This window comes from Empidonax traillii, unplaced genomic scaffold (genome assembly GCF_003031625.1).
Source record: "Empidonax traillii isolate 1590-97213 ecotype Southwest subspecies unplaced genomic scaffold, ASM303162v1 scaffold653:size358915, whole genome shotgun sequence".
NCBI classification, from domain to species: Eukaryota; Metazoa; Chordata; class Aves; order Passeriformes; family Tyrannidae; genus Empidonax; species Empidonax traillii.
Window position 1 is genome coordinate 186,042 of NW_020955846.1, and position 7,701 is coordinate 193,742.

Sequence of the window (7,701 nt, forward strand, 5' to 3'; positions counted from 1 at the left end):
GTACGTCCAGTCTGGCCCTGCTCCTCAGTTGCTGCTGCTTCTGCTCTTTGTAACACTTAGCCCTTATTTCTGAATCTTCTTTTTTTCTTCCCACAGGCAAGGACTAAGAGGCAACAGTACATGAAAAAATTCATTTTCTTATATGGACATCGTTTCCGTGTCTACTCCTGAATCTGCACATATTGAGAAGCGAGGATTTTGTGCTAATTTCATGGAAACATTTGCTGTCATCTACATTTACTGCAGGTAAACTCCATATTGACACTACTCAGATGATTCAGATAAGCATAGGCAAGGGATATTGTATTCATCTTGGCACTCAGCTAATGACATCTGCCTTCTGAAAGAAACAAATAGATTACTCTCTTTGGTTCAGTTGTGCCAACACTGCACAGTAGGGACAATTTGGAAGGCATCTCCTCCAGTTTGCATCCCTTAGTTCCACAACTGCATTATTGTCCTTTCCTACTGTGGGAACCAGCGGTCTCTTGTGGCTGGGGAGAACAACTGGAGGTGTGATGCTAACCTGGAGCAGGCAGCTACAATTTTCTCCCAAGGACAGGGAAGAGAGCTTTGTTTTGTCATTCTGTGTCTCCTCAGTTGTGATCTTTTTCTTTTCCTATCTATGTAGAGTTTTTTATCACCCAGATTTTGGAGGCATGGGAGGCGTGAATGGCAACTGTGCAGCATCCTGGCCCTTCCAGAGGAAATCCATTTGAACACTGGACAGTTAGTTTTTTGTTTGGCATACAAGTGCTCCTTGAACAAACTAATACAGTCACAAGCAGTTTGCTACTGCGCAATGAGATCCCAGAACTTTCTAGAATGCTTACTTCTGAGACCAGCAGCCGATCGGGCTGTTGGCTCACACCAGAGCTGTAAATGGGGTAGGTTTCCATCTGCTACACAAAGCTCTGCAGACTTGTCAACCTGCAGAACTGAGCTCAGCTCTCCTCGCATTGGTTCTCTCCCTGGTTTGAGTTTGCTACAGCTACTTCCCTCCTCACCCTCACTCACAGCGAGCTACTGGAGGTCTGGGAGTCCACGTGTTCCTTAGGCGGCTTCACAGCAGTGTCCTGGCTGGAGCCATACGTGACTCCCTGCCCTGTGCCAGCACTGAGAAAGCCATGTAATACCAATTTCCCCTATGGGAAAAAGCAAACCAGCCCAGGCTGCTGCTGTCCTCTCCATTCAGGAGTGGACCATTGTAAACCTCTTCTGGCCTGCTTAGTCCTGGAGGGCTGTGGATGTGTGTGGCGGATATTGCTCAGGTGCTCTCACGCTGTGAGACAGGTTAAGAAAGTTGGCAGCCTATGCGTGGCCTGAGGCTCCACAGCCCAGAAGTATTTATTCTGAGAGGTGTGAGCTGCTCCACTGCTTGGATGCCAGCTGTCATTTAACAAAGACAATTGGTTTCCTGTGTATTTGCCTTTTGTGATTGACTGGTTTTAGTGTGTGGGATGATTTGATGTCAGCTCTGATTGAAGATAAAGGAGACTTCCTCCTGAGCAGATTCTCTCACATTTAATAAAGCGTAAGGTTACAGACCCTCTGCACAAAAGAACTTGCCCAGGTCACTGAGTTTGAAGACACACACCCCTTCATGGTTTAAACCTCACTTCCATAGGAAACTCGGCCAAAGACAACAACCTTAAGGCAGGCTTTATTTCATTAGAGCCAAAATATTTTCAGTGTTTATAGTACCCCCCCTCAGGTCTTGCCTGTTTGCTCTGGGGTTGTCAAGAGGCATCCTGAAATTTGCACTTGTGGAACAGCATGAAACGTTGCAGTGTTACAAGGTGCAGAGTGTGCATGTTAAAGTGCTGCTAATCACCAACATCCAATTTTGTACTAATTTCTCTGAGGATGCTGTGGCTTTTTCAGAATGGCTGGATGCAGCAGAATCCAGCCACTGTGTTGCAGGTAAAAGACCACTGGCTGCCAGACATACAGCTGTATTTGCCAGGTGTGTAGGAACATCAATTCTGGCTCAGACCATGCTCTGAGTAGCCTGCTAGCAGTATAACTAAAACCAGGTACCAAGGGAAGATCGAGAGCAGGACAGTGGCATATGGCACTTCCCTTAATATTCTTCATGCTTCTTACTATTTTCAGCTCTCCAGACTTATCTTAAGTCCTTACTGCTGTCAGGTTCTGCCTGAGAGGAGCAGAGGTGAGAGGGCACCAGGGCCAGCTTAAACAGTAGACTGTCTTAAGGCCAGTTGTTGAAGAGATCCATAGTCTCTGTGTGCCTGTGTCTGTGAGTGCAAGCAGGTCTGAGTGCCAGCAACCTGACCTGGTCATGAGCTTTAAGGTCTTGCATGACCAGGTGTCTGCAGCTGGAGAGAACAAGAATCTGGGAATGGTTATAAGATAAATGACCATCCCCTATTACTGAGGAACTCCTGTTGTTTGTGACAATTTATGTTCCATGACATACCTTCATTCCAGAGAGTGGAACAGGATTCTGGCATTGATCTGGTTTCTGTTTTTAGAAGTGCTGTTTTCTGGGTTTATGTGTGTTCATCTGTGTGGCTGGCCATGTGCATACACCCAGAGATGTTTGTGTGTGTGCCTACTGGGAGTACACACACAGCCTTGACACTGGCTGGACCTGGGGAGATGGAGATGCAGACTGTCAGCCTACCAGGTTTAGCATCTCCTGCAGGCAGGAGGTAATTTTTGCTAAGAAACATGGTTAAAATCTAACCTTTGTGTGGCAGTTAAGTATTTCACCAGCTATACTGTACCAAGTTCCTGAATAACTTATCAGCAGAAATGCATGCTTACTGTATTTTCTAGAATAGCTGCATATTTGCTTCTCTGATGTTTCAAATACAACTGAAGTACAGGTTGTCCCTTCTAAACACGGTGTTTGAATCCATCCCTGGATTACATCTCTATTAACCAAAGGATGTCAGTGCTATGGTAATTAGTTTACTAGTCAGCCTCTGCAAGAGCAAATTAAGTAAGGAGAAAGGGAGATGACCTACAGCACAACAACAAGCTGAGAGCTGACAATTCGATACTTAAGATTGTCCTAATGGGTACGACTTACCAGGCACTGCTGCTAGGAATCATGTTAGCATTGTGTGGAGAAAATAATTATTTGGTAGAATAATAAACAGCTATGATAAATCTCTGCACAAAAAAGCAGGCTGTCTGTTGCTTGTCTTTATTCTTTTATGTGTTTGGCAGCTGCTGTCAGGCCATTTTTTCTTAGAGAAACACAGCACCGTCTCCCTTCAGGTGAAATACTTGCAGAAAGAATTAACAAGACACTTCTGTGAACATATGACAAAAAAGTCTGCATGAATAATCTTACACGGTAGTTGAGTTTAAAAATAGGTGGAAGATTCCAAATTAAGTATAGAGATATGAGCTTTAAAAAGCCTTTTTTCCTACTTTAAGCAGCTCTTCTAAGTGATACAGAAACTATGTTACTGCAGGGCCATAAAAGCCCTAGGAATCAAGAAACCTCAGAATCCAGCACCCTCTCTCGCCACTATTAATACTACAAGTAGCCTGTACTTTTAAAATTCTCTTTAGGAAATAATTTTTAAACAAACAGCACTCAGGAATCAGTGTCAGTTCATAAAAGTTTAATGTTTGTTTTTAAATTAACACTCTGTAATCAAGATAAAGGAGTCCACACATACAAAGTCTTGAATGCTGGCAGAAAAGCTTAAATTACAGACATACCTGTGAACAGCAGGTTTAACCAGTAAGAATGTAGAAAAGGCCTCACTGATTAATCACATTAATAATAATGAAAAGAATGTGCCCTCACACCAAAGAGAAAAGATACCATTCCAGTCATGCAAGTCTGCACTCACCTTCTCAGAACAGGTTTTTTGAAGTCCAGCAATTTCAGATAACATTTTCTTAGCTCCTGTGGAAAGTAATAAAGCCAGCAAAGACAACGGCCTTTTTACAGCAAATTGTATGTTCATTCTAAAATCCAGTTTGCTAAGCAGCTGTCAGGTTCGACTGTTACATTCCCAAATCTGAGGCCCTTTTAATCTTTTAATTACTTCCCTCCCCTCTGTATCAAAAGCTTTCTGGAAGAAATTTGGCAAGCTGTGAGAGACCAAAATGTTAATGGCCATTTACAAAAGCAGCTGCTTTCCTGGCTCTGTGCAAGGTAACAGCCCAGGTGCAGAGGGGGTGCACACCCACCACCGGAGGCTACAAGCTGGGTGTTCAGCCAGATAAGGGAGAAGGCTGATGAGAAGCAGACCCTGCGGAGGTGGGATAGATGGGGAGGTATCAGGACATTCACATTCACATGTAGGCTTAAAGGTATTCATCCCTCCCCTCATGAGCCATAACTAGCTGACGTGAGAGGCAGCTGTCACGTCTTAGAAGGTGTCATAAACCATGAAAGGCCCCTGAAGTGCCCCCAGACTCATTTCTGAGGCCTTCCACCTTTCTTTTCCTTATATAATTTGTTATTTTTATGCTTCTATATTGATATATTTCCACAGACAGTAACCAAAACAGCTACATACTTCCTTTCCATTGCAACGAAATTGTCCTGAAATAAACCTGCCATATATATATGTATATTTATAAACACCAGTCGTTTTGCTCTCATCCACCCCAAGGGATCTATTATTAACAAGAACCTCAGCTACCCTGCCTTCAGAGGCAGGTTGTAACACAAGTTTAATACAAAATGAAAACAGCTGTCACTGGACATACTGTGTATGTAGGTAGTTCACTGGGAAAAGGGATTTGTAAGAAGTGGGGTAACTAAAAGCTATGTATTTGATGCTTTGGTCTACAATGCTAACCATATAAAGCAGAGGGTTTCATCTTAGAAACTTGAAATAAAACTTTCAACTTGTAAGCCTCTCTTGCATTCTGAAGCACAAATTCAACTCTCGGAGAAATAATTACAGGTCATTTAGTATCCTGGATGATCTTTGGTAGACATTGCAGACAGCTTGAAGCAGGTTGTCCGTGCCTGTATCTTAATTCAAATGCCAGGCAGATCCAATGTGAAGAATGAAGTACTACAGCAAATGCAGATACGGGATTTTTTTTTTCACCTAGCCAAACTGAATCTGTAGCATGACTTCATTGCACTGAATACATAAAATACAAGTGTGAATTACTTTTGTAATTCTATCTTGGACAGTATGCCTAGAGACAAAACAGAGATACACTGATTTTGAACCTCATATACTTGGTAAAAAAATATGTGTGAAACTAACTGGCAAAGGACATGAAGTTTAAACAGTACCTGGGAAAACACCATCTTAAATGGGTTTAATTGCATTAAGCCTTCGGTTCTTAGCAGAAAATGCAGAGACTGATATTCCTTTGCTAACGGACTTTGTTCTTTTTTTTCTCACTAATCAAGCATGTCTAAATACTCATCTTGCAGGTGCCTCGCTACGAGTCCTTCTCCCATCTAGTTGGCATTTACATTTCATTTGTTTTTTTTTTCATCCCTTGACAAGACATGAATACAGCTTAACATGAGTACTGATAAGAGGGCCATGCCTACCCCTTCTTTACCAGATAGCTGTTAGAGGGCTTTTCATGTTCTTGACAGCTACCATGGCTCCTAAAGACTTACTGTTTCTATATTCATCTAAAGTTTGTATGCATATTAAATAGGCTGATATCCTCAATGATTTGTAGTATTAGGTTCTGGCTGAAACTCTCCAACAAAAGCAGTTTCTTGGAGAAAAATTCTATTTGATTAAGAACTGAGAACATTACCTTTTGTGTGTGCTTTACTGTCTGTAAAATGAAGATTCTTCAGTCAGGCTGCTGGAAAAGGGAATGCTGTTTCTCTCGAAGCAGCTCTGAATTCAGGTTTTATTTCCTGCAGGTATTCAACTGTTCTCCACCACCTGCCTGAACAATTCTAATGGCTCTGCTCTCTGCATCCCCACTTGATGGACAGCTTCATGGGAATTGTAACAGCAGCTTGACTCATTTTACCAGAGCCCAGAACTGCTAACATATGGTAATCAGCCTTCTCATTCCAAGCAAGACAGCCCAAGAAGAGGTGGAGGTGGCATCAGAAAACAAACCCCAGAAACTAATTCTAAATTTGGAGCCTCAGATTTCTGCTCCAAGGCAGAATGTAAGTCTACAGCTGCATTATTTTGCTCAAGTTGGTTACAACCATGAATACCTCCCTACTGGCTGAAAACAGGTGACAGAAAGGATAGTCTAGCAATCATAACCTGCATATCCCTATTCTTCATCCTAGACAGAGGCAGAGGAGTCTAGTAAAATAAATTTTATGGCTGTTTTATACTTCCACAGTGGTGGCACATAGGCTGTGTGCACTTAAGCGTGTAGCAGGCAGAAGAGGACTGAATTCTGTCTCAGAGACTGATTTTGATCCCATTATGGTTTCTGTAATGTTCTGAGAGAGTAATAAAGCAACACATCAAGCACCACATAAAAACCTGTCCCAGGTGATTTCTTCTGCCCTTTGCACTAAAGAAATATAGCTTTGTCATGCTTTGCGTTGAACTTGTTTGGTAGATGTTAGTGTTTGTTTGGGTTTTTTTAATGAGACTTCTGCTATCATCACGTACTTTCAGTAGCTATTTCTGAAACCTGTTTGGGGTTTACCAGGATAAAAAAAATAATCGGCCTTTGCCAACTTTTCCTACTGTTTCCATGAGCAAAATTTAAGTTATCTGTGAAGCTTCTCTTTTAGATAGGAATTGGATGTTTATTTCCTTAGCAAGAATTAAGAAACTGTAGAATCATTAAAGCTGGAAAAGACCTCCAAGATCATCGAGTCCAACCATTAATGCAGCACTGCTGTGTTCACCATGATGTCCCCAAATACCACATCCACATGTCCCTCGAACACTTGCAGGGATGGTAATTCTGGGATATCTCTGCCAAATGGCAGAGACCTTATATCTTTATCTACTACTTGCACTTTTTACACTTATGACAAAAATGCATTCAGAAAAAAAATGACTAAGAGAACGAAAGTTTATGCATTTCTTCCCTGATCACATGCCATTTAAAATTCTAAAACAAACAAACAATCCCCTCCCCCGCCAAATCCTTCCTGTTGCTTAAACCTCAGTCAATGACACGATTTCAGCAAGGTAGAAGCAAGACTCACTTGCCCAAGAGACTATCCCATGAAAAAAAACTGACTGTATTTTACCTAAAACATTACTTTTGTAAACATATGAAGGCTGCTTCTCCTTCCAAATGCCTGTTCAAAGAAAGTGGAAGAAGTATTAAAAACCCACCTGGACTTACAACAGATTGACAGGATGCCAGCAGCTTTCCTACAGCTCTTCTTCCACTGCTTCTTCATCAAGCTTGGTTTTGGAACAAACTTCATCCAGGAGAAAGGCATTTGTGCCAGCCTCCATGGTGGCAAACTAAAGGCTGCAGCATCAAATGAAGGCTGAGAGTTGTCTTTCAAATTTACTAGGTGTTTGTGTCTGGTTCGAAGTAGTGTTAAGATAGAAACATTCAAATTATGATTGTTTCCTCCCTATCAGCAACTTTTGAGAAACCAGAACAGTCATTTCTTATGCTTTATGCAGTTTTTAGAGAGCTAGGTCAGGAAGGAGAGGTAATTGCTGTATTGCACCATTCAAACACACAAGTAAAACCCCATTAACTCACCCCTCCTCCTGAGGATCTGGAAGAGTCCAAGGCCAGCCTAGAAATTAGGCTTTCCAGTCAGTGCACTAT